The sequence below is a fragment of the Callorhinus ursinus genome, unplaced genomic scaffold (genome assembly GCF_003265705.2).
Source record: "Callorhinus ursinus isolate GAN/ISIS: 27379988/994484 unplaced genomic scaffold, GSC_fseal_2.0 scaffold12, whole genome shotgun sequence".
NCBI lineage: Eukaryota > Metazoa > Chordata > Mammalia > Carnivora > Otariidae > Callorhinus > Callorhinus ursinus.
Genome location: NW_027397074.1, coordinates 46,426,180 through 46,450,552, shown reverse-complemented (window position 1 = coordinate 46,450,552; position 24,373 = coordinate 46,426,180). Strand labels below are relative to the sequence as shown.

At 41.6% G+C, this 24,373-nt stretch overlaps 2 long non-coding RNA genes and 1 pseudogene across 2 annotated transcripts in view; 1 reads left to right on the top strand and 2 right to left on the bottom strand.

Annotated features, from left to right (window-relative positions):
* The window catches only part of LOC141373801 (uncharacterized), a 33,253-nt gene extending 12,848 nt beyond the window's left edge, over window positions 1-20,405 (top strand). Inside the window, exons 3-4 of the long non-coding RNA XR_012380126.1 lie at window positions 16,830-16,923; window positions 18,408-20,405. This is a non-coding gene — a long non-coding RNA (uncharacterized lncRNA). The remainder of the gene's footprint in view (window positions 1-16,829; window positions 16,924-18,407) is intronic.
* LOC112825219 (proliferation-associated protein 2G4 pseudogene) lies at window positions 8,850-10,129 on the bottom strand (annotated as a pseudogene).
* LOC141373802 (uncharacterized) lies at window positions 19,622-22,955 on the bottom strand. The gene is made up of 3 exons (XR_012380127.1): window positions 22,846-22,955; window positions 20,477-20,671; window positions 19,622-19,721 (listed from the first exon to the last, which is right to left on the bottom strand). It is a non-coding gene; the product is annotated as an uncharacterized lncRNA (long non-coding RNA).
* Between the last annotated feature and the right edge of the window lie 1,418 nt (window positions 22,956-24,373).

Below are 24,373 nucleotides of genomic sequence, written 5' to 3'. Positions count from 1 at the left end.
TGGTCCCAATTACCTCATTGTCCAGGTAACCCCAAACAAGCATCTGGGGCCATTTTTGAACTCCTATTTATCAAACTATATCAAAGAACAGCAAGGGGGCCCGTGGTTTTGGAACAGGAATGGGGAGGGGGAGAGGGAAGTGGGCGGGTAGGAGATGAGGAGAAAGTGACAGTGGAAGGAGTGGAAGGGATCCTGTTGAGCTTGCAAGCCACTGCAAAGATTCTGTGCCCACATGAGCTGCCTTTACTCTTGTCACCGTGGGCAACATGTCAATGTTCCACTCCAAGGTTTCTCACGAATGACATTAATCTCTCCGAAATCATCAGTTCTCTCTCTCTCCCGGATCATGCAAACATGCAATTATTCTCCAATTTCCAAAATCCCTCCTTTAACTCCAGATTCTCTGTCTCTACCAGCTCCATGCCCTGAAAAGTTTAATGGACTGAAACTCTCACTACCCCATGATTTCTGGTTTCTGGTTAGGTTTGCCCATGGGGATAGGGATGCCAGATTTAACAACAACAATAAAATACAGGACACCCAGTTGGAATTTTAGGTAAACAAGAAATTTTTTTTTTTAGTAGAAGTATATTTAAGTATTGCACTTATACTAAAAAGAAATTCACTGTTTATCTGAAATTCAAATTTAACTGGGTGCCCTATATTTTATTTGGCAACTCTACGTGGGAGTCCATGAGGAGATTGTAGGGTAGGGCAGAGAAAGGGGGCATTCTGTCCCCCACCACTCCATCAGTGTAGTTGTTTCTGGGGTCCTCTACCTGAGGTCTCAGCCTCCATCAGGCAGCGCATCTTCCAGGGCTACAGCGCTCACTGTTCCTATAACAGTTCCTAGCCCTGCTCTTTCAGGGCCAGGGAGCGTCAAAGCTTCCTGTGCCTGCTAATTACTGGGCACCCCACATGCCTCTGTTTCCATGAATGTTGCCCACCTCTGTGAATCGTCTTTCTTAATTTTTCTTCAGTTTCCCACTTTGAGTACACTGTTCTCCACTGGCACTCTTAGCCACACCTATTTATTCTCCCTGACTTGGGTGTTTCTTCCTCTGGGCCGGGATGGTGACTTGCATACAGCACTCAGCACTAACACACATTTGAAGTATTTGTTGACTAGTTGGATATAATTCCTTCATTCACATGTATTTACTGGGTCAGTGGTTCTCATGGTGTGATCCTTGGACTCTGGCTAATTTAAGAAGCATCATGTGGGAACTTGTTAGAACTCCAAATTCTCAGATCCATGCTGGGCCTATTGAATCAGAGACTTTGGAGGTGGGCCCAACAATCTTTGTTTCAACAAAGTCTCCAGGTCATTCTGATATCTGCTAAATTTGAGAAACTTTGGGGTAAGAAATGGGAATATTGTAGTGAGCAAAATGACAAGGTCTCCAGACTCATGGTAATTATCAGTATGGCAGACATATTTACACACATTCATCTTAACTGACTTTAATAGACAGCATCTAAATACATTTTGCCTATTTATACTTGTGAATGGTTGCCCTCTGTGATTCATAGCCTGGGCTTGTCCCCTTTATAAAATCCCTAGAAGTTTCCAACAGACCCTTTCCGAATCTGACCTGAACATAAGCTGAGCTTTGCCAGTTTAGAGAAGCTGAATTCTCCACCTCAAACTAAACTTAGTTCAAGCCAACATGGGGGACAAAAGATTTGACAGCAAATAAGGGAAAGTCTGTGGAATCTTCCCATGATCCTATATTGCTTTCACATGTCCTACTTGATATTAAAAACCAAAAGTAAAAACCTGAATCAGGTATAAAACCTTTTTATGATTATACAACCCTAAAAACCAAACTCCATTTTACATGTAAATACAAGATATTTTTGCACCATTTATTATGCTCATTTATTATTTTCCATGATTGCAACTATTATGCAAATTGCAGGCACATGGTACTCTGTTGTGTTCTTGTCTCAAGTGTTGTTCATCATTCCCAAAAATCATACCACCAGTGGATGAGTTGCCAACACAACACATCTTTATCGGTCACATTTGTGGCTACCATATTCACTGTGATTCTACAAATAGGAAAAAACATCTGACTACATTATGTCTTCTAGCACAGTGTGTCTCAGACTCATGAGTTTCCTGGGACTGGTGTTACAACCAGATTCTCACTCAGTAAGTCTGGGCTGGAACCCGAGATTCTGCTTTTTGAACAAGCTCTGCTGGTATTGATGCTGCTGGCCCATGGACCACACTTGAGTAGTGAGGTTCTAATGTAACTGTGCCCCACCACTTGCATATTGAAATATATATCATCTCACTATTAATACCTTTCATTTCTTTTTTATATTGTAGTGGGTACATTAAATCAATTAAGTATGTAGGTTAATTTAATTCTCTATGGATTTTATTTCACAATAATAAAGCAAACAATACAAAAACTCAGTATTTTTTAAAAAGGGGTGCAAAATCTTATAGAGCTGAGAATATTAGTCCAAACTTTCAAGGTCATCTCATATGTTTGTCATGTGGGTAATTTAGAGGTAGGAGTGCTAAACCAATTTCTGCATGGGACTTGTCCTGGAAGAAAGGGTAAGGAATGGGCATGTCTCAATTCAAACCAGGCAAACTCAAAGAAAGCTTTTTTGGGGATTTGGGGAAAAGAAGCTTCCTCATTTTTATGAGAGCAGATCTAGGATAAGAGCATCCTTCTCTCTTCCTCTGGATATTGTGGAGAGAGGGCCTAAGGTCTGGAACTGTCAGAGCTGTCTCACTACCAGCGAGAAGACAAAGCTAGCATGTGGTGTGGGAAGAGGAGAGAGCAGAAAAGTACAGACAAATGGCGCCCAAACCTCTGGATTAAGCCTATCCTGAAGCCCACCTATTTGTCATTGTATGTGGTGTATGAACTAATAAAATGTCCTTTGGTTTAAGTCATTAGGAGGTGAGTTTTCTGTGCCAGTAAGACATCAAGGTAGAGTATCAAGGAGATGGAAACCAGGGGAGTTATCTAGGCTTAGAGATTCACATTTGGGAGAGAGCAGCACAAAGATAGTTTTTAAATCCATAGGCCATAATAAACTCACCTAAGGAGAGACAATTTGAGAACAGAAGAGGCTCAGGATTCAAACCCAAGGAACTAAAAACTTGAGACTCTGGATGGAGGATGATAGGCACAGAGTGGCCAGCAATGAGCCAGGAGGACCAGCAGACTTCTGCTGCTGACAGCAACGAAAACTCGTATGACGGCACTTGGTTTTCTAAGCTCTCGCCAAGATAGTGCGATGCTTGGTTTCATTTTCTCCCCACTACTGTTTACAACATCTTCCCTAGACTCAAAACTTGCCAAAGCTCTCATGCAAATGGGAATTGTTTTCATGTAAAAATCAATTAATATGCATGAAATGGATTATTTTAGTGTTTGAATTGTATCCCCCCAAAACACATTTTAGAACTCTACAAAGCAGTGTGAATATAAATTCCTCTTTCTTTCTCTCACATGGGGAAGTCCCTGTTGAAAACAAAAACAACAAACGTGTGTAATACATATCCAGAATTCACTAAGTCTGTGCGCAGGGTGCTGGCTCCTTTTCAGTACACACGTGTGGAAGGGTGATTGGACACAGAATGGGGGGCTATGCTGAGCTCAAGGAGCCTCCTCTGTACTTCTCTAGAGAAAAAGAGAAGAAGTAGAGGAGCATGACAGGGAGGGTGGAAACAGCAATCGGCATTTGCTAAGAAGAGGATGCGGGGCGAAAACCTGAAGAAAAGTTGAATCTGTTTTTAGTCCACTATATCCTGAATAGAAATGCCTTGTTCAACATTTGTTGATATTTCTAAAAATCACCTCCAAAAGTAGTTCATCTTTGACAGGTCGCTGTCTTACCAAGACTTGTATTGTTCACCCAGACTATCATTCTCATTGATGTCCTGGCAATTTCTCTGGGAGCCTCACTCGGTCCCCAGGGACACAACCGTCCTGCCCTTCCCCATGCTACTTCCTTCCCCACTTGCTTCAAATATGTGCCTTCAGCTCTCAACATTCCATCACAAAAAGGTGATGTATTCCGTATCATGTCCCATTCAACCAAACAGATTTCTGATAACCTGCTATCTACACCACACACACACACACACACACACACACACACACACACACACACCCCATCTCACATTTCTCCTGAACAATCAACAATTCATTCTAGAAAGGGACTAGTCTTCATACCAAACACCTCACTGAAATTGCTTCCCTTTGGCTCTTTGGTGGTATTTTTAAAGCAGCAATTGTGAACTTGTGGTTCTTTAGCTGAATTTAGTTGGCAGTCGTTTTATTTGTCCCCTAAATTGTTTTTAAAAATATGTATTTTAAAACTTAGGACATTTTAACATAAAAATCCAGGCTGTTTGTTTTCCTTGCAAACTCTAAAGATCTGGCAACCCTGGGCTCCATTCCTACATGGTAACAATTGGACACGCTCTGTGGTTCACCATAGTCCTCACCACTCCCTACTACTCCATAACCTAAAGGTCATGTGATATATGCCATTTAGCATGATGCTTGTACCATTTCTTTTCTTTGTGTAGAGAAATATTTCTCTGTATCTACTTCTCTATTAAAAGTGGTAAACAAGGGACCCCATGTTTAAAGAAAAATAACCTTCCATCACTTTGTGTGTGTGTGTGTGTGTGTGTGTATGTGTGTGTGTGGCAGCAAAAATTATTCCTTTGTGTTTTAAAGCAAATGCAGTGCTACTTTACTTGATTTTTTTAATCACTTCAGTGTCCATTTGTATAGTGTCTATATATGAGATGCCGATTTTCAGCCCTGTCTCCAATTAGTACAAAGGAGCTATAAAATTCCTCGAAACAAAACATTTCATTAGCTTAAAATACTAAATATGTTGTTCAACGCATTTTCAACGTGTGGGTAGAGACAAGGTTGGGGGTCATGAAATTAAATAATAATATTCAAGATTATCCCTGGGACAGCTCAGAACCAAGGCCTTCTGAGAATAGACAATCTTCTGTCATCATTTCACAACTGCATACCCAAATATGCTCATAATTTACGTTCTGAGGATATAAGAAATGTGAATCTACTTACTCTTATGCAGAAAAGAAATTCTACTACCGTGAAATATTCTAATGGAATAGGAATGGGTTTCTTTTTTATCACAATAAATCTAAACATTTACCTGTATTTAAAGTGGTGTTTTCAAAATTGGAAAAAAGCACTGAAATTAAAAAAAAAAAGTTGGTGAACATACTTGTCTTTAATTTCTTCGCAATCCAAGACCTCAGTTTAAAAGAAAAAAATTAAGAAAGGAAAAATAAGAAAGTAATTGCTATGTTTCATTAGGAATTTTAGTAGCAATTCTGTTCAAAATTTATTCATTTGAATTAAGATTATGAAGAGCACATTACTTCTTTTTTTCTTTTTTTTTATTATGTTGTGTTAATCCCCATACGTTACATCATTCGTTTTTGATGTAGTGTTCCATGATTCATTGTATGCATATAACACCCAGTGCTCCACGCAGAACGTGCCCTCTTTAATACCCATCACCAGGCTAACCCATCCCCCCACCCCCTCCGCTCTAGAACCCTCAGTTTGTTTCTCAGAGTCCATAGTCTCTCATCGTTCATCTCCCCGTCCGATTCCCCCCCTTCATTCTCACAGATCTGTACCTCTGAAGCAAATAATACATTATATGTTAAAAAAAAAAAGAAGATAGAAGAGTACATTACTTCTTAATGGTGGCATGTGATAGTTATCTCTCTAAAAGAATGATCTCACTCAGGCACATGCTTTCCATTAAATATTAGTTTGTATATTGGCTTTCTATTGTTCCTTTTAGTCTCCTCAAATCTGTTTTAGGAGAAGGAGGGGTATCAGTTATACAAAAGGGCATATTGCAACTTCTTTCTAAATGGGAATGGAAGGATGGAGGGAAGGAAACAAGATTTGAGTTCTTGTGAAGCGAAAGAAATTCTGTCACATATTCTCATTTCATTAATTTAACTCTTTCAACTCACTGAACAATCATGTGAAGTCAGCATTATCCTGGCTTTTTTATATGAAGAAAAACCTTGCTTTTCAACACATAATGAATATTTAAGGGAGATGAGATGCAACTCCAGGGTCATGTGGATTTCAAATTCCCTACTTCCCACTTCATAGAAATAAGACCTGTAAAGAGAACATTGACACTTGCCTTCCGGCACAGTGAACTTCGACCTGAAAAACAAGGGCAGAAAGAAAGGAAGATGCAGATCTGGGCAGGTAAGGAAAAAGGGGCAATGGATTTGGTCCATAGTTCACCTTTCATGAGTACAGAAATAGTTCTGTGTTATTTAAGATGTTCACTCTCTAATTCGTATTTGGATCTTAAAATAAGAAAATTCTGAATGAGCCCGGTCTGATAAAACGATCCCGACAGGGAGAATTTCAAGGGGCTGGGAATTGAAATAGTTTTGAAAAATTAACCTCGAGAGCTCTGGTCTGGTGCTGGCTTGGCCTCAGGAGGGGGTTCCAAGCGGAGGGCAAGATTCTCAGTAAAACCAGTGAAAGGGACCTGTTCTCTCCCTCCTTGCAAAGCAGTGGTTTTCGAGCTTGCCTGCACTTTCGAATCACCCGGGAGACTTGAAAAAATTCTTGAGGCCCTATCCCCAAGAAATCCTGATTGAATTGGGCTAGAAAGTGGCGTGGCTATATAGGGTCTTTTAAAAAGCCTCGCTGGTGATTCTAATGTACAGCCAGAGCTGAGACCTGCTCAGAGAGGAAGAATGTCCTCACGACCTAAATGGTCCTCCTCAGCTAGAAAGGCCTGTGTCCTGGCTGTGGAAGGTGATTGACAGTAAATCATGCCCAAGAGCACTTTGTTTCCCAGTGGTATCTAAAAATACAGAAAATCACGGGTGCCTAGGTGGCTCAGTTGTGAGGTGTCTGCCTTCGGCTCAGGTCATGATCCCAGGGTCCTGGGATCAAGCCCCACATCGGGCTCCCTGCTCAGCGGGAAGCCTGCTTCTCCCTCTCCCACTCCCCCTGCTTGTGTTCCCTCTCTGGCTGTGTCTCTCTCTGTCAAATACATAAATAAAATCTTTAAATAAAATAAAAAAATAAAAATACAGAAAATTGGTGAACCGTCATGAGTAATTCTCAGCCTACTATGGGCATCTATGTTTCCTCTGGGGAACCCTGCAGATGTGACTGTGCAGTCTTCTCATCTGGGGTGCAGAGTCTTACGTCTCGAAATGTCCTGGGTTAACAGCAGCACCGGTATCACCTGGGGGCTGGTTTGGGGATGCTGAGTTTCAGGCTCTGCCCAGACTTCTTGCCCAAGAATCTGCATTTCAACAAGAGCCCAGGTGATTCAGATGTACATTACAGTTTGAGAAGCATTGCTGTAATAGAAATAACATGTATTCATTAATTTTTTGGTAAATTATTTAAAGTTAGCTATAAAACTGACATGCATCAACACAGTACAGTAGGAATAAATATTTTAAAATTAAGACAGGAAAAAATACGTATTAGAAGAGGATATTAAGAAAAGGAGCAAAAATTAGTACACAGATAATTAAATCATAGGAACTTTTGAGTGAAACTGTTAAGCACAAATATGAATCTAAATTTCCTAGACTCCAAAGAGGAAAATATATAGTTCATATTACCCAAGGGCAGAAGAAGTTATTTTTCACTGGGCTTCACGAGGGCACTAAGTTTGGGTGAAAAGTATCTTTAATAAGCACCAACGTGAAGTCAAAGACATTCTGCTCATGCCACTTTCTAAATGTCTTCAGAAGACAAGTTATCTAACATCACCAGCTCTTAGCTTCATCATTTCCAAGATGGGCATAATACTTTCGATCCTACCAGATTGTTTTGAGAACTAATTGCAGACAGTATGCTATGTCCCACTTCCTTGGGCTCAGAGTAAAGTCACATTTTGGTTTTGATTCTAATGAAGTCAGTCAAAGCCTAATTCTGGTATCTAAATCACAGTTTTCCATTTTGAAGAATCAAGGTGTGGGTCTTAGCCTAGCAGGTATCAAATCTTATTGAAATCTATAATCATTAGAAGAATATTATATTGGTTCAGAGACAGAGACATAGATTAATGGATTATGAGAGTGGCCAAAAGCAGACCTATAGATATATCAGAACTGGACCTAGAACAGGGGAGCACTATGAAGCAGTAGAGGAAATGATGTTCTTTTCCATAAGCAACATTTTGACATGTTGAAATTCTGTATCACACATTATACAAAAATAAATTTTAATCGAATTGAACAATTAAAGGCAAGAATGTGAGAAATTAGAAATAAATCAAACTCTCATCTCTCTCTCTCAAGAGAGAGATCTCGTACCTCTAGAGAGAGATGATATACATAGATGATAGATAGATAATAGATGTAGACAGAGAGGAAGAAAGAAATTAAAACAAATGAATGAGATCTAGTTCTGTATCAAATGGATAACTTTAAAAAGTTAATGTTGGGTGAAATTGAAGGCAGAAACATAGCATATGATAACATTTATGTAAATTTTAAACATCACTACTTTATATCATTTATGGACACACACATGTAGAGTAACAGAAAAACAGGGATAAGCAGTCTCTTTTATTATTATTTTTTATTTTTTTGACTCCTGATTTTTTTATTCAATTTCTCTTTTCTATTTAAAGTAGTCTTTGGTGGCTAGGAAGCCTGGCCTCCCAAGACCAGAGTCAGTTGGAGCTGGTTGTTGTTGGAAGGGGTTGGGGTGAGGACAGGGATGGGGGCAGGGAGACCCTGCTCTGTTGGCGGTCCTGGGTGAAGACAAACTGCACTTCACAGAGCCTGGGGTGTGGCGGGAGGGGGAGAGGCAGGAGCAGCAAGCTGGGGAGATGGGATACACCTCAGTCCCCAGCGTCAGTCCCCTCTAATGTTTCCCCACTGGTGGTATTCTCTGCAGTCTTGGAGGCCTTCTTTTTTTTCTTTTTCTGGGTTTTCCGACTTGCAGAACTCTAGAGGAGGGCCTTAAGCCCTGCATCCTGGACCTCCATCTCAGACTTGTGGAGGTCAGGCTCAAAGGGACCACTGGTTATCTGCATGGGGCCACTGGGCATGAGCAGGAGTGTAAATTTAAACTGGGCAACAAATTCGCCCTCCTTCTCACAAAGAGCATTAAATGGCTGCAGCAGTTCATGTTTGGCACTCTCCACCACACCCATCCGGGCCTTCTTCTCATCTTCAAATGCTCTAAAAGTAAATGGCATGGCGCCGAAACACCTTTCAACCTCACTGAGGAAGGCACATGAAGTTTTCATTTTCAGGCCATACTGTTTAGAAGGGTCTCGTTTGTAAGTGGTGGTTCTCTGTCCTGCATCCTTGGCCTTGCCCTCTCCTGAGCTGACAAGAACATCCACAGCATATACTTCATGTACCTCAAATTCAGCTTTTTCATGGTCCTTCTTCTGCTGGTCTGTGGGATTCTGGATAACGGTTTTCTCTCCATCAATGTCATGCTGCTTCAATTGATGGGACAACATGCCTTCTATTGGTGTGCAATTAAACGAGTGGGCAACCTTGTTCCAGGCTTCTGTCACTTGTGTGTTCAGGTTTGACCAGGCGTAGGGCAGCTTCAGCACAAAGGTGAGCTGCCTTGATGGCATCTGCTTTCCGCCCTGTTACTTGGGTCCCCTGAGCCACATCCACCACGAGAAAGCGTGAGCCCCGTTAGCGATGAAGCCATCCACATGGACCCCAAGGTCAATTTTTACCAAGTCACCTTCCTTGAGAATATAGTCCTGGTGGCTCTTCAAAGGGGAAAAGTGACATACACAGGTAATTTACTGAAATGCTGGTGGGAAAGGCAATACCTTTCTTCATTTCTTTTTCTTTCTTGAAAATTTTCCCCGTCTCTTCCATAATCATGGCATCACCTTTCTCACACAGGCTCAGTACCGACACGCCTGAGCAGGATGCTTCCACCAAAGACCCAAGCGCCCTGTTGGCGGTGTCGCCCCCCGCCCCCCCCCATCTTATACTTGGTCACGACCAGGTCCTCGGCGATAGTTTGCTCCTGCTGCTCGTCCTCACCTGACATCTTCCCGCCACCCCCACTGCAGCCTCGTTCCCCCTGAGCTGCCACCTCTGTGTCCCTTCCCAGCCGCAGGCTGTGACTAGAGCCCCTTGGATCAGCGAGGAGAGCGTGAGCAAAAGGGCGAGCTAGCAAGGGAGAGCGAGAAGCTGCGAGCGCGCGCTGAGGCGCAAGGCGTGCTGGGTACGCAGCGGTGCACCACGTGCAGAAGAGAAGGAGGGAGGAAGGGGAGAGGAATGAAAGGGAACGAACAGGGGATCAAAATGGACTTGAGCTGTAGGAGTCATTTTTTGGTTTTTAATCTGAAGTAAATATGATACAACCTCAGTGCTTGTTAAATCTGGGTATTGGATATATAATTATTTATTTTATTCTCTATACTTTTGTGTGTTTGAAATCGTTCTTTGTTTTGTTTTTAAAGTTCTCTTCCATAGGCCTCGTATTCTTGATGGGTCCAAAAACTCTGGAGGCTTACCTCTTTCCAAGACCATGGGAGTAATTTAGCCCAGGGAGAGGAAGCTGGCAAGTGTGTTCCTTCCCAGAGGGGCTCCATGGGAGAGGTGACAAAGCTGCAGCCACGTGGTGTCCCTGACAAACCATCGGCTGATTCTGTGTAGATCTCTACAGAGCCCAAGGCCCAGCAGGTCTGAGACTCGGGCTGTGCTTCTGCGAAGGAGTCCCCCAGCCAGCCACAGCCACTTCCGCCACCCCGCCTGGGCCCAGCACAGACCCACCTGTCCCCAGGGGTGTCCTGGGAGGAGGGCGGGTGTTCTCGTCTGTCTGTCCATCTCTTTATCTCAGTATGGGCCCATCTCTCTGTCCTTTCTTCTGTCTCTCCCTCCACATCTATTGGGGTAACTCAAGCACAATGGAAGCCTCTGCTCTGACCTGGCTTCCTTTCTGTGTCCCCTAAGAGGTGACATCTCCTCCAGGTAAAATTCCAGGAGGTTAGCGTTTGCTAAATAAGAAATCTAAATATTCTCCCACCCTAGAAGGGGGTACATTCGCTTAATAATTGTGAGAGCAGTCATTACATATGAAGACAAAACCTTTTAAAAATGAGAATGTACAGAACCCCAGAGTTGGTTTCATCCAGCCATCAGTGAGTGGGCTCCACAGGCCCATCTCAGGGGCCCTCAGCTCTAGTCCTACTATTCACATCAGACTTTCTCACCTGGAGCTACAATGACTTCGGAAGGTTCATGGAAGGAATTGGACTGGCCCACAGACATCTTGGTGACATGCTCAGGAAGTACTTTCTCTGGCCACCGCCCCCCGTCACTTAGCACTGATCCAGAGGGTTCTTCCCTCAGACTCAGCCCCTTGAATCAGGGAAGCAAGCCTGTCCTTTCTTAGCCCCTGGTGCTGGCCCTAGAGATCGGTGTAGTTCTGTGAAGAAATGGAGGTTTCTGGGGCTTCTGCCCAGTGAAACCTTTGCCATTTTTCTCTAATCTGTTCCTTTCTTTCCTCTTCATCTTTCCCAAGGCATGCCCACTGTAGTTTTATGATTGTATTAGCTGCCATGTGGCCTCTAAGTGGGTACCACAGACCTGAGCATGAAGACTCAGTCCAGCCCTGTGAATATAAAACTTCTCATTTCTTCTGTCTCAGAGCTTGTGACCCCTGCTGAGCCACCTACTGAATTCCCTTTTCTTATTTGATGATTGCCTCTTATTCACAGTTCATTTGCAAAGAGAGCCAGCCCTAGTCCTGACTTAGCTCCTTCCCCATTTCAGATTCCCTTGGATGACTTCCCACAGCTAAACCTCTAGGGTGTCTTTAGTATGAACCCTTTCGCCACCATTTTACAAATGAGTAAGACTGTGTACATATAATCATACATGTATAAGTTTCTTATCAAAACAACTTTTACTCATCTAGATACTGCTGAATATATATCAAGTGCCAAGGCCATAAAAGCCTACCATTCCTTGTTAACTGGCTAAGCAGTATCAATAACGTATATAAATGTCGATGGCATGGTTGAATGTTCATGAGTCCCATACAGATAAAGATAGTAATGTGGTTGTTTATAGTTTTGATAGGAAGATATCTGTACATGTAAGAATATGGACTATGATTATACTTGTAATCCAATCATTACACAGCATTGCAGGTAAAGGAATTCTAAAATGTGATTTGAAAGCAGAAAAGACCCTTGAGGAATCAGGAGACTGGAACCTGAATGTTACATGAACTCCACGCATTTCAAGGTTGCATGGTAGAGTTGAAGCAGAAGTGTTCCTTTGTAAATCAATTTACCTGGAAGCTGTGTGTTCATCTGACACATTTTAAAAGCTTGGCTTTCTAAACCATTGGCCATGCTACTTTGACACTACAACATAGTGTTACGATTAGCTTACCCACTTCGGGTACACATCTGGCTTTGCCATTTTCTACCTGTGGGACCTTAGGTCAGTCAATGAACCCTTCTCTATCTCATTCCCTCCTTTGGAAAATGGGGTGGGGGGAACAACAGACCAACCTCCTAGGCTCATTGTGAGGGCAGTCAGTACAAGGAATGTCACTTAGCATAGCGCTGGCAAATAGCACTCAATAAATCACTGTGATCCTCACCATCACTGAGATTTTCATTTAAGAGGAATATCTAGTCTCCACTCTATACTCATAGGTACAGGATTGGGACTTTAAGCCCTAGGGGGAAGGAACTGATAAGAACAGGGAGGAGTCTCTCGGGCCCCAGATAGTGGGCTGGCGTTCAGGGAAGAGCTCCAAGCCTACTGGGGACCTGGCAAGTTGGGCCGGGAAAGAGGGCGGGCGGGAGTTCTGCTTGGAGGAGGAGCCGAGGGGAGGGGTTATTGCACGTGGAAGACTGTCACCTGGAAGGGACATGACCCCCCCCCCCCCCCCGGGCCAAGGGTCATCCCTGACATAGTGGATACCAGCTTTACAGGTAGCAAGACCAATTTCAAGCCTCACTTCCAATGGTGGCCCTGAGGTTTTCATTCTATTTTTGCCTTGGCTGTGAACCAGCACTAAGCTTTGTTCCAAAGATGGGGGCCGAGTTGTAGACAAAACTCTAAAAGTCACAGAATAACATCGTGGATAAAATCATATGCCCTGGTGCTAGACAGGAGCGTGTCTAAGCTCTGCCCCTTTGTCATGAATGGCTTCTAAATTGTTGCCATGAGGGGTAGATGAGATCATCTCTCCAAGGTCCTTGGCCTTGTATTTGGCCTATGGCAATGATCATAACCTAGTGGGCTAGCTGTTGTCACTATTATTATTAGGATAGTCTGGTCATGAGGGAGATGAAGATGATGAACATGATGATGGAGAGAATGAGGGAAGAGGCCAAGGGTGGGGAACAAGGATGAGACCATCCCTGTGATGGAAAACGAGGTAAAGATTTAACCAATTTTTTTTTAAGATTTTATTTATTTATTTGACAGAGAGAGACAGCGAGAGAGGGAACACAAGCAGGGGGAGTGGGAGAGGGAGAAGCAGGCTTCCCGCGGAGCAGGGAGCCCGATGTGGGGCTCGATCCCAGGACCCTGGGATCATGACCTGAGCTGAAGGCAGATGCCTAACAACAGAGCCACCCAGGCGCCCCAAGATTTAACCAATTTTTAATCAAGTAAAATGAACCCCCCCAAGAGGCAATTGTACTTAACTGGTAATGGGGAACAGTTAGGTCGTCTTGCAAAGCCACCTCTCCTAGACACAGGACTCCCATGTTTCCAAATTAGTTTATGGGGCACATTTCTTCCCACAACAGCTGAAAGACCTGTTTAGCCACAATGGGCTAAAAGCCCACATCAGACTCTGCATTCAGGAAACAGAATCTAAAACACGAGGAGCAAAGGTTTAAATAACAGAGCTGACAGCCAAGAGTTATTTTCCCACACCTTTGGCGGTGTGTACAGATCTTCGACATTTCACCAAAGCTAAATGTTCCACTCTAGAACCTGACTCGTTCTTTACTACTTTTATTGTGTTGTGGCTTAAAAAAATTGCCAATTAAGTTAAACGAAACTGTCGCACAATCAGCTTCTATAATTACCATCAATGCTTTATGATAGGCTCAAGCAAACAGAGGGTTTGATTTTTTTTTTTTTTTTTTTGCCAGAGTTGTAGTTTCTTTTTGTAGAAACAATTATCCTGGCGGTGCTTCCCAGCAAAGGGAACACATAGCCCGAAGCCACTGCATATTTCATTTTCAGTCCAGCAGCTTCAGAGTTCTCACTTTTCCCAATGACTGTTCAGTGGGAGGAAAAGACAACCCAAGGCTCTGGGTAAAGCATGGTATCTCACAAAGCAGGCAGCGAGGCCACCAGGAGCTGGACGAAAATGACGCTGCCCCGGTCTGGTGCCGCCAGCTTCTGAAAATGCACATTCACCCACAGGATGGAGTGATGATAGGTTAAGATCCAGTACCACAACCAAATTCATGTGTTCCTTCTCCAGCAACAGATGTCACCAAGCATAAGGATACAAATCTAATGTCACATTTACTAACATTAGCAACCAATGGTAAAAGACACATAATAAATTGCGTTGGGAATGTATTGGGTTTAAACTCCCTTTCCATCACCTCCTGGTTGAACGAGTAACCAGTCTCAGTTTTCCCACCTGTAAAATAGGGTTGCCAGTAGCATTTAGCTCACAAAGCTATTTTGAAGATTAGGTAAGCTAATGGGTTGACTCATTTATACAACAAATATTTATTGAGCAGTTACTATGAGTCAGATGCTGTTCTAGGTGCTGGGGATACAACTATGAACAAAGCAAACGAAACAGGCCAAAGGAGTTTAAGGGAGTATTAGCTAAGATGGTGCTCAGCACATAATAAGCACATGACAAATGTTAGCTATGTTTTTTATGTAATATTATTTTACTTTTACATATGGATTTTGTTTTTGTTATTGTTACCTATTATATTTTACCCACACCATGGTAGCATATTTTATTATTGACACATCACATATGGGAAAACTGAAGTTCAGAGAGCCCAAGGAATTTGTACAAGGTCACATAATTAATATGTTTGTCAATTTTCAAACCTGAGTTTATGGGACTTGGGTCCATGTACTTCCTAAACTCAGAGCACAGTGTTGATTTCTAATGAGTCCAGGGTCTAAGCCTCTCAGCTAGGATCAGCTGTGGATTCAGCATTCCCCTTGTTTCTAGATCATGGTATGATGGTAAGATCCAATTCTTCATTTATACACGGTAATCGGGAGCTAAATGTTGTAGGCATCATCCTTTACCTGGAGAGGAAATCAGGATAGAAGTAGTGAAGGAAAGGTCAGACTCAGGTAATCATAAGGAAGAGCATTTCTACAACTAAGGTGATTGGGCTTTGGTACGGGTTACAGTATGGGCTAGCATAATCTGTGGTGAATTTTTTGTCCTTGAGATGTTCAAGGTGAAGCCAAAAAAGGAGAATGTAGCCCACGGGATTTATATATCTATTAGGGGGTTGGTCCAGATTTCCTACTTCCCAAATCTGGCTGATCTGGAGACTCTTTCAAAGACCTTGATAAAAATAGAGATTCTCTATATTTCTGAATTTCCGGGTTCAGAATCTCTAGTTCTCCCAGAGTTCTAGAATATCTGGAGTATTTAGTATTTAGCTCAGAGAACTGTCTTGATGATTATGTCAGCTAATAATATATTTACCTATTAATTTAACAAATAGTTATTGAGCAGTTACTATGTGCCAGGTCCTGTCTTAGGAGCTGGGGATATAACAATGAACAAAACAGCCCTTCACTTAAAGGAGCTTAGAGGAAAATGTCCAGCACAGAGCTCAGCACATAATAAGCATGTGATGAATATTAGCTATGACTTTTGTACTAGCATTATTTAGTTAAACAGATTCATGAGTCATCTCTGGTCTTCTAATGTAGGCTGTCCTTAGATATTCTGAACTGAAGGATCAGCTCTGGGGTGTGACCTTTTCGGGTCTTAGGAATGGCATCTTACACAAAAACTCTACAAGCATTTCTTGACTGCCTGATGAGTGAATATACTACCAGTGTTTATTCATCTGCATCAATGAGTTGTAGAAAAGCTGAAGACAAAAGCATGAACTGGCAGCTTTCTGGAAGTGCCACAACCTTCTTCTAGATTGTGGACTCCCCGGGGGGCAGGGTCCACGTCTAGTCCTGCTCTGTCCCCACAGTTTCTAGGACACCACCTCGTACAAAATTGGATAGCAAAGAAGTTTGCTCAGAGAATGGATAAATAAATTAGGGCAGTGTTTTCTCACTTGTAGGATCATAAGGTTCATCCAGAATCACTTAAAATACTGATTCTCATTACCCTCCCCAGACCAACTAAGTCAGAATTTCAAGGTGAGAGGTCTCTGGGAATAGGTGTCTTTAACAACTGACCTCCCTGAGGGGCCCTGGTGTCAGGAAAGTTAGGGATACACTGATGTAGGCTGAACTTCCCCGGGTTGGCTAGACCTGAGGACACTCTCAAGTGGGTTGACCTTCAGGGACACTGGCCTGGAAACCAATTCCCATGCTTGGCTTTCCCCAGTTCATTTCTGAAGCTGCCATCCATGTGGAGACCAGGGGTGGCAGTGGCTCATGCTGAATTAGGCACTTGAGCTTAATTAGCCTTGCTTTTCTGTTTCTTTCTCCCCTGTGCTAAGCACCTATTTTAGAAGAATTTCCAAAGAGGCCTCCTAAATGCTCATTTTAAGAAAGGGAGAGAAGCTGTAAGAAATGCATCTTTTTTTTTCTGCTAAAATAAAAACCTGCATTTTCTTCTTCTCCCACTGATTAGGATCTCAGCATTCCACCAAGACAACCTCCAAAAAAGGAAAAGCAAATGAGCAGGGCTGTTTCTGAGGATATGAAATACTTTACAATTAAATAAGGTACGGTCGGGCTTGGGGCTGATCACCGGTGATGGGTAGGTTTCTGTGAGGCTGCAAATGAATTCAGCGTGGGACAGCGTTCCAAATGGCTCCTACAAGCTTTCCCTTTATTATTTTTATTTGGTTATGTGCTGACTCTCATCCAGAATTGCACTTAATGCCCTAGTCTGAAGTTGTTGAAATGGCCCCCCATGGCCTAGTGTGACAGTGAAAGGATATTGCCTTTGGAAGCTGCTAATGGTCCATGAAAAGGAAACAGCCACAAACAGGAAAACAATGCTCCAAAATAATGTCAGATAAAAATATTCATGTCTTCGCTTTCATGTCCATTTATTGAGAGAGAGAGGTGTGATCACAGGGAAGGCAAGGCTTTCCAAGACAGGCAATGGTAAAAAGAATGCAAGCACCCAAGGTTAAAAATATACCCACATTCACACACATATTTTTCTATGGTTCATAATTAAAAGACAGAATTTACATTTGGAAGCCTAACAGAGCTCCAGACTCTGAGCACAGAAGGGAAAGAGCTCTGGGGCTATAATGGTAAGAACGGCGGTCAGCTGTAGGCCCGATCCTTAATTCCTTTATCTAACCCGTGTGCATGGGCACTTAGGAGGCACCAGGCCATGTGCTAGGAGCTGGGGATGGGGAAGTGAGTAAGGTGGGTCCCCACCCAGAAAGAGCCCCCCTGTTGGTGCAGAAGAGAGACTCAACACACATCTTCTGATAACTTGACAGGTCAGAACAAAATGCCAGAGGGGCCCAGGAGCATTCAGAATTCAAGGAAGAGCAGGCATCGGAGGTTGTACATTGCCAAGAAAAGGTGAAGAGAGGTGTTGGGCAGGAGGAGAGGGGAGTGGTAAGAATGTTCTAGGCAGAGGGAAAGTTAGGTGCAAAGACACAGCATGGATAAGGGGTTGATGAGTTGATAGAGTTTTGAGACGTTCAATGTGGAAGAAACAAGGGGTACTCATGGGAAGAAGGTCCAGGTAAAGCTAAGGCAGGGGAGTAGGGGGAGATGGGCAGCAGAGAGACTCAGAGAGAACTTGTCAGACACCATACAAGTCTGACTGGCTCCTAGTAGCCAGCCAACCCTTCACTAATGACAAGGGCACTCACATACTCTCCTCTTGCTCTTAGCGAGTGTTTGGCTTTAGTGTCTTTAGTGAGAGTATGAGACAAAGCATCTATTACCTTTTGCCTCTAGAATGTGACCCCCATTACATTTGCCTCCCACCAACACTCTCGAAGGGAAGATGGGAAGACATTCCAGCCAGAAGCAATCTCTTACTAGAAGAGAATAAGAAGTAATCAACATCATCATTTGAAACTCAGTTATGTGGCAATTTTATCCATCCATAACAACTGACATATATTAAATGCTTAATATGTACCAGATTTTATTGTGTTTTTAATGTCTTTTTTTTATTAAATCCCTCCAACCACATTATAAGAGAAGTACCTCTTTTCTTCTTGTTGTATAGGTTGAGGAAACGGAGTCACAGAGAAATTATAAGCCCAGACCTCACAGCTAGTCCATCTGGCCCAAAGGACTCCAGAACATGGCCTTCAGCCAGAACAGAGAAGAGAAATGAATGGCAAGAGAGCCTAAAAATATTCTGAGAAGCTGAGATAAATTAGTACATATTTATGTTAACTAACAAAACTTATTCATTAAATCCCTTCCCACCTTCCCCCTCCCACCACCCCCACATGTGATTTATATGATTTGTGTATGTTCTGAAGAACAGTTATTTTGGTAAGGGTTACAAGGACATTTTGGCAACAATTCAGAAATACCATGGTTTACTAAAGATTAACGAATAGAGAGCTGGAAGACCTGGGTCTTAGTCTTAGTCCTGCTACTAATTAACTGTATAATTTGGTCAAACCAATTGCTTTCCTTTTCTGGATTCAGCTTCCCCACCTGTGAAGTGCATTGGGGTGAGGAGCTACTGAGGTTTCCTGGAAGGTTAGTTAAGGAGGAAGACGTTAGTCAAGACAGAGCCCAGGACCCAAGACCACAGACAGTGGTCCCATGTCCATGCCTCTTAGATAATCATAAATTTTCTTTCTCACATTAGTTATAGTCTATAGTTGAGATGATTCAGTATACATATTTAAGAAGACCCAAGAATCTATTGGCTCATCACTTGAATATGCTCTTATAGATATGATAGACTTATTCCACATTACTTTTGTGTGAGACTAACTAATTTGAACCAATCTAAACTTGTACTGTCCAATATGAGAGCCAGTAGCCACATGTGGCTACAAGCACTTGAAATGTGCTTAGTCTAAGTGAAGATGGGTTGAAAATGTAAATACACATCAGAGTTTAAAGCTTTAATAGGGAAAAAGAATGTAAACTATCTCAACAATTTTTATAGTGATTACAGATTGACTTTCCCATTCTGAAGAAACAACAATATACGTTCAATGAATCAATAAACAGAAGTAATTGAGGGGCAGTACATACAGGCATTCATGCACACACAGTTCAGAGGGTTGAAAAAAAAAAGCCTTTATGGTCTTCAGTGGATGAACATTAGTAAATATAAAAATGCCTTCAAATTAAATTTAAATGTGCATCTTACTGACCTAGTGTCTTAGTCTGCCCATGATCCCATAACAAAGCACCACAGACTGGGTGGCTTAAACAACAGAAATTCATTTCTTACCGTTGAGGAGGCTGGAGGTCTGAGATCAAGATACTGACCAATTCCATTCCTGGAAAGGGTTTGCTTCCTGGTTTGCAGTAGGCCATGTTCTTGCTACATCTTCCCATGATGTTTCCTCTGTACACACACACACATACACACATGGAGATCCTCCTCTTTTATAAGAACAGCAGTCCCATTGGGTTAGGGCCCTGCCTTTATATCCTCATTGACCCTTAATTACCTTCCAAAGACCCCATCTCTAAATACGATCACATTGTGGGTTAGGGCTTCAACATGAATCTGTGGTGGAGGGGGGAGCAATTCAGTCCATAACACTCAGTGTGGCTATCCTTTGTTAAAAAGCGTAGGGTAATTTACTTTGTAACCGCCTACATTCTATGTTGCCTAGAAATGAAATTTTAATGTTCCAGTGTAACCATAACTTGGCAGTTTCAATCTTGAGTATTTTTTCATCTCCTCTTCTTCCCAATACAACAACAATAATAATAAAATAATAATAATAACATTTAGGAGGAAAAATATTACCCTAAGAGACAGCCATGTTTACTGTGTAGTGATTTCCCAACAGAAATTAATTCCAAGCAAATTTACATTCTACATTTAAAGAAGGTATAAATAATTCATATTTTCATATCATCAGCACTGTGCATTTCCTACACCAGGGTACCTGTAATTTTTTCAGCTTATCTGTTCTAAATTTTGGTTCCATAACTCATTATCACATTGTTTGTGCTTCTGTTCCAAAGTGGTAATTTAATAGTCTTCCATAGAATTATGTTCAATTAAAACGTTTTTGGTTTTAACATTCAAAACCTTTTCAGTTTTTAATTTAATTGTTGTAACTTTGTTTGTATGTATCATTGACATACCTTATTTTTTCACTGCACTCACACAAATACCAAACCTTCGGAGTAAATAAAATCTTCGACAGCTAGGAGTGTGCCCAGCTTCTTCTCCCTCTGCACCACATGACTCATTCGCGCCAGCCTCTTCGAAGGGACTGATTCAGCAACATTTTCTGTCTAACATCTTCAGCATTTTGATTCCACAGTCTCTTTAATGGGCTGCACAGTGCAGAAAACAGAGTTGAATTTTTTTTAACTCCTGTTGCTTTTCTGAAAAGCCCAAGAAACCTATTTATATCACAGTGCTACATTCAGCATCAGTCTGCATGTTACATATTCATGGCATAGATCTAGATAGATTTACAAGCAAGAACCCAGGGAATTCCAAGCTGTAAATTGCAGAAACCACACTGATTTCTTCACAAAAGTTTGCAAATTGTAGGTTGTGGTTTTTGTCAGGGAAGCTATCTAAAAGTTGCAAAAGCATTCCATCTACTATCTACAATATTTTCACTTTAAGTGAAAGTATTTCAAAGAGGACATGACATGCCTTGAGTTATAGAAAAAAGTCAAGTGGGTTAGAAAAGGTAAGATGTAGAATTTTAAGTCCAATTTCACTTAATTGCACCTAAGGAATGATGAAAATTTTAATACTATCCATAGTGATCTATATGTCAAATAACTGTGGCAAAAATAATACAATGATAATTCATGGAAGCAAACAAATCACCTACCTGGCCCTCTGGAGGTGGTAAAGCCACTGAACCCTGAGGTCTCCAAGATCACAACATAAGTGACTCCTGCAGAGAAGATTTGCTGACCCAGGATTTCTATTAATACCCTAAGAACCCACCAATCACCACTAACCCCCTTGAATTTTGTCCACCCCTATTGATGGGTAAAGATGAATGAGGAACATGGAGGTCCGACGTGTGGAAGGACAATTCTAGGGCAGCTGAAAGTCAAGGGAGGGATGTGATGGGGCTGTGGACTCATGACTTGGGAGTAGGAGATACACCTTGCCTGTTTACTGAAGGTAGCAAAACCCACAGCACCAGCCTTCTTGACACCCCCACAAACCTTGTTACTAATGTAGTGACTTCCTGGACTCCTGGCTAAAATTGCTTGCAGAAGGATGAGTCCCTCTCTGTGGAATGCCTGGATCAAGTTGCTCACAGGTACTAAGAACTCCTTTGGTTCTTGCTAAGTTGCCATCTTATTTGAAAGGATCAAAAGCCCACAATTTATGATGATAGAAATACAGACCTTTGAAAATATGGGGATGGGTGGGCTTAAAGCACTCTAATAATTCCATTTTCTTAATCCAAAAAGGAAAATGACTGTAATTAGGCTGAGTTGTCTGCCAAGTTTCAGCCTGGAGGGACTATTTTGGCCAAGATATAAACCCCTGAGAAGAGAGGCTCATAATGGACGCATCAAATCACACTTAACTATGGCAGAAAAAGTAGCTGCTTTGTAATGCAATCGCTCAATGATCATGCCTTATGTTAGCATTTTAATTAAAATAAAGAATACTTCGTCTATCACCCTCTTCTCAGATATTATTACCAGATAAGACATTTAGATTAACCAAAAAAACTCTGTGAAGTACAAAGTAGAAATGAAACACCACCTTCCTCATGCCCCTACTTACAGGATACCTTCATCAAGGCAGACTGGGAGGCAAAAAGAAAAAAATTTAGGTAAGATAAGCTTCAAGAAAAATTCAGGTTTTGGTGTGTTCATACCTCAATCTATGCAGTGTGAGTCTCAAATTCACTGGGGATATAGAGAATTTCATTTTTAGGGAAGTTGAGTATAGTTTAATTAATTACAGCTGCGGAGCACTAACTGGAAACTTAATGACTTGAGAGAATGAATTCACCTCCCAATGAGCCTAACCTCCTCTCAGGGAAAATTTACACAGAGGGAAAATCAAAATGATTATTAAATGAAATTACTCAGTGCGGTCAGAAACTGCAGCTACACCACGATTTCATGTCCCATCCAATGGAGACCTCCAAAGCCAAGTGGCACCTGGCTTATAGTTCTAAAGCACAGCTTAGATGAAAGCTCATAACAGCAGCAAAGCTTAGCCTGAAAGGTAATCATATCTTGGTATCTAGGGGTAATTGACACGTGTGATGAGCAGGGTTCAAAATATTATCATCAGACATGAGCATAAACCAACCAAGACAGATGCTGGCCATGAACAGTCTCTAATAGTCATAGTGGAAGGTATTGGGCAAACATCAGTTATACAGAAGGTGGAATGGGATTGAAAGGAATCTACCCAGGTTTCGTTAAAGGAGACTTTTATGAAACCAAATGAGACCATGAGCAAAGAGGAAGGAGAAAGATGCTTGTGTGTCTCCCCAAATCGATCCCCTGACCTGGCGCTGTGAAGCCAACAACTGTGAAGAAATGAGACATCCTCTCCACTTCTGTGCTGTTGAAGTCTTCTGGAAGGTGGCCGGAGGATAAACCCCTGCTCTCTTCCCTGTCTCGTCTTCCCATATCCATACAGGGGCTGAAAATTCCAGAAAAAAATCCAAGGCAGAAAAAGGAGCTAGGGGAGGGCCGATGGTGGTATACTACGTTCTGAGGAATGTCCCTCAAAACAAAGCACTTCAGTCAGAGACACAAGCAAGAAGAAACCTAGAAAGAGCAATTTTGAAAAAGAGGAATAAAGTTGAGTGACACAGTGATTTGAAAATCTATTATAGAACTCTAGAAGTCAAGACAATATGGTAATGGTGTAACAATAGACATTTTGACATATTCCATAATGATGGAATAGGATTGAGAATCCAGAAATGGACCCTCCCATTTATGGTCAATTGATTTTCAACAAAGGTGCAAGACAATTTAATGGGGGAAAGATTAGTCTTTTCAACAAATGGTGCTGGAACAATTGGATATCCACATGAAAGGGAATGAATTTGGACCCCTACCTCATACCAGACACAAAAATTAACTCAAAAGGATCATAAGCCTCAGTGTAAGAGCTAAAACTCTAAAACTCTTAGAAGAAAACATAAAAGTAAATCACTGTCACATTAGGTTAGACAATGGTCTCTTATGCTTAAGTGACAAAGCAAAAAAGATAAAGTGGCCTTCATCAAAAGTATGAACTTCTGTGCATCAAATGACACCAGCAAGAAACTGAAAAGACAACCCATATGATGGGATAAAGTATCTTCAAATTATATATCTGACTAGAAATTTGTATCCAGAATATGTATACCATATAGAACTCTTACAACTCAACAATAAGAAGACAAATAACCAAATCAAAAAAAGGGAAAGCCTCTGAATAGATATTTCTCAAAAAAAGAGATATAAATGTCCAATAAATACACAAAGAAATACTCAACATTGTTAGTCATTAGGGAAATACAATGAAATGCCACTTCATACTTGCCAAGATGGCTATAATAAAAAAAAAAAAACTGACAATAACAAGTGTTGACAAGAATGAGGAGGAATTAGAACTCTCCTCTTCTGCTGGTGAGAATGTGAAATGTTGCAGCCTCTTTGCAAAAACAGTTTGATACTTTCTCAAAAGGTAAACATAAAGTTGTCCTAATACCCAATAATTCCACTCCTAGCTATGTATATTCCCAAGAGAAATGAAAACATATTCACACAAAGCTTGCACATGAAGGTTCATAACAGCTCTAAAGTGGACACAAGTCAAATACCCATCAATGGGATGGTAATTTTATGAAATAGATAAATAAAATGTAGTACATCCAAACAATGGGATAATATTCAAATAGCAACAAAATGAATGAAGTACTTATATGCTACAACATGGATGAAACTTGAAAACATTGTGCTAAGTGAAAGAAGTCCGTTGCAAAGGCCATGTATTGTATAATTCCATCTAAATGAAATTTCTTAGAATAAGCAAATCCA